Source organism: Cannabis sativa, chromosome 6 (genome assembly GCF_029168945.1).
Source record: "Cannabis sativa cultivar Pink pepper isolate KNU-18-1 chromosome 6, ASM2916894v1, whole genome shotgun sequence".
NCBI lineage: Eukaryota > Viridiplantae > Streptophyta > Magnoliopsida > Rosales > Cannabaceae > Cannabis > Cannabis sativa.
In genome coordinates this window covers 64,117,262-64,120,540 of record NC_083606.1, presented here as the reverse complement: position 1 = coordinate 64,120,540, position 3,279 = coordinate 64,117,262, and the positions used below count along the sequence as shown (strand labels likewise).

At 31.2% G+C, this 3,279-nt stretch overlaps 1 non-coding gene across 1 annotated transcript; it reads left to right on the top strand.

Moving 5' to 3' along the window:
* Positions 1-471: 471 nt before the first annotated feature.
* On the top strand, positions 472-579 carry LOC133039552 (small nucleolar RNA R71). Its single transcript, XR_009688692.1, has one exon. It is a non-coding gene; the product is annotated as a small nucleolar RNA R71 (small nucleolar RNA).
* The last annotated feature ends 2,700 nt before the right edge of the window (positions 580-3,279 follow it).

Below are 3,279 nucleotides of genomic sequence, written 5' to 3'. Positions count from 1 at the left end.
TCTCCAACCAGGGTTGTACGTATTAGAGAATGGCTTATTGTAGGTCCCTAAGGCATTGCATTGCTCTTCATAAACCCCCTTCATTTCTCTAAAGGCTAAACAATCCTTAGCTAAATGATCCGATTCTCCACACACAAAACATGGCTCATGTATTTCTGCTTTGGCAACCATATTCAGTCCTTGCCCACTTTTTTTTTAAAGGCCTCAAGTTGCTTTGTTAAGGACTCAACTTGGGCTTTGAGGCCTTGTCCTCCTCCCTTAGTTGGTAAATTCGCCGGTCGATTTACGTTAGTGCTTTCGGTAGCACTTGGACCGATCCAAGTATGAGATTTTTACGCAAGCTCATTGAGATATTCAAAGGCTTCTTCAGGATCTTTTTGGAGGAATTCACCATTGCACATCATTTCTATAAACTGGCGTTCACGACTAGTGAGGCCTTCATAGAAATAACTAACTAGGCGCCATTTTTCATAACCATGGTGGGGACAAAGAGTTAACAGTTCTTTAAACCTTTCCCAGACTTGATAAAGAGTTTCATTGTCTTTTTGGGAAAAGGTAGAAATCTGCCTTTTTAAACCATTGGTCTTGTGGTTAGGGAAGTATTTGTGAAAGAATGATGATGTCATTTCTTCCCATGTTCCAATAGACCTTGGTCTCAGAGAGTATAACCAGCTTTTAGCTTTATCCTTCAAAGAGAAGGGAAAAAACTTTAATCGCACAGTATCCGCGATATTAGCTTGGTTATAAAAAGTGGCTACCACATCCTCAAATTCCCTAATATGCACATAAGGATTTTCATTTTCTAAACCATGGAAATTTGGCAAGAGTTGAATCATGGCAGGTTTGAATTCAAAATTGGGCATATTAGGTGGAAAGAGGATACAAGAAGGGGTAGGAGTGCGAGTAGGATGGAGATAGTCATTAAGACTTCTCTGCTGAATTTCATCATGATGGGCCATGGCGAATGGATTATGAGCAATTGTTGAGGTGGGAGAGGCAATGCTTGATGTATCGGAAGAGTTATCACTAGGGGTGTTGGGTCTCCTTACAAATCTCCCTAGTTCATCTCTATGACGATTCATTCACTTAATTTTTTTTTTTAATTTTTTTTTTTTGTTAAACTCGATCCTTGGTAAATTTGGACAATTTGAAATGATCTCACATGCTTCACAAAAACTCCCCAAGGTTAGTAGATGAGTATGAAAAATCACAATTGAAATATTTTTAACCAAATGACCAGTAAGTAAAATAAATTACTTATTTTGAAAGAATAAACTTGGTTTTTTTTTTTTTTTAAATAGTAATAAGTCCAAAAATGTAATAAGACAAGGGCATACACAAGAAATATTCCCAGGCCGATTGGGAAGGTTGCCAAGGTACCGCTTCGTCCCACACTTTCCTAGACAGAACCAAGGTTCCCAGGAAAGTGTAGAGGGTACTCTATCACAAGCCTTAAAAGCCAATCTTTCTAGACAGAATAATCTCAGTTTTTACCACTTGTTGCATTACACTTTGTTCCTAATACTATAAAGTTTTATGAATAATTTTATTTTAGAATTTTATGATTTTTTTTTTTTTAATAATAAAGAGGTGGAACCTAAATTAAAGCTAATCTAAAACCTAAGGTTACACAAATTAAGGGACTAAACCTAATAATTTGAAATCTATAAATTTAAAGCTAAAGAAAAAAAAATAATAATAAATGACAAATAATTACAAAATTAACAATGAATGATAATTTGAACACAATAAATGTAGAAAAGAAAAGAAAAATATGTAAAAAAAAAAAATTAATGACTAATATATATATTATATATAACTAATACCACATATATAATTGAACGAAAAGAGAAAATAAAAATATATGTATATAAATATATAAGCGTATAATAAATATGACAATTTTTTTTTTTAAGTTATTAGACACAAAGAGAAAAATTAATAATTAAAAAAAAAAAATACAAGTGTTATATATACACATTATAGAATGACTTACCTCTTGGCTGAAAAGTCCACTAAGTTTTGATTTCAATCTCCCCGGCAACGGCGCCAAAATTTGATTACGCCCAAACTTGTCTTCACAAAGCGGTTGTTGTAGTGTAGCATGGGCGGTCGTGTCCACAGAGAGATATCTTATCAAAAAGTGATTAGTAGAACTTTAAGCGCAAAAAGTAAATAAATCGTTGGTGGTTTTTGAGAAAATTTTGAAAATAAATTTAAAGTAAATAAAATTGGTAGAAAATTATAATAAAAAAATGATAAGGTTTCAAGAATCACCTATATGTTTGGCTCATTTATTTGGGTTTTGATTCACACATATAACACAATTAAATTATTCACTTCCCAATAATTTAATCGGAAGATAAAACTTGAAGAACATATAATAAAAAAAATGTATTTGAGTAATATAGAATATATTCTCACATTAAGATTGTAGAAAATAATCTTATGAAAAATCTAAGAATGACAATATACCTTTTGTTTGGTAATAATGCAATAAGAGATTAATCATAAAATTATAATATTAATGTATATTTATCCTAATCATATTCACATAGAAAAAGCATGACTATTTCTATATAATACTAAATAGAAAAATATATTAATATAGAGATAAAAAAAAAGAAGAAAAATATACTACTCAAATGTATAAACTTTAAGCACTTGGTGAATCAAAACACAAGTAAATATTACCTCACATATAAGATCATCCTTTACCTTATCTAGGAAACTAGCCAAAAATGCTAGTCATTCTCACAATAATCTAAAAAGAAAATATGAGAAGAGATAGATAAAATAAAACTAAAATTTACTATAGTTTTTGCCAATAAAAAATTACACACCAAATGTGTACAAGAGGTCTCCTTTATATAGTGTTTTTGGAGACACAAATGTGAAATAAAATCCATGCATAGAATTAAAAAGGAAAGCTGAATAAATTTAAATTGAAAATAGCTTAATTTTTGGGATTAGAAATTTAAAGTGCACAATTGAGGCATGCTTGAGACGTTCCTTGTCAGCAACAACTAATCAAATTGAAAATATACAATTTGATTAAGCCAAATCAGAAAGAAGATAATCTTGAACGTGGCCATTAAATTACAATCCCCAACTTCCTTGCCACATGTCGTACTCATAGGGAAATGGAACCAATCAAAATTGTTAATCCTCTTTGAATGTGATCCAATTTTACAACTGCTATTGAGTTGTACAAACTAGAGAGAATAAAATCAATCGTAGATTTTCTCATGGGTTTATGCTATTGGGCTTCTCCTTTTG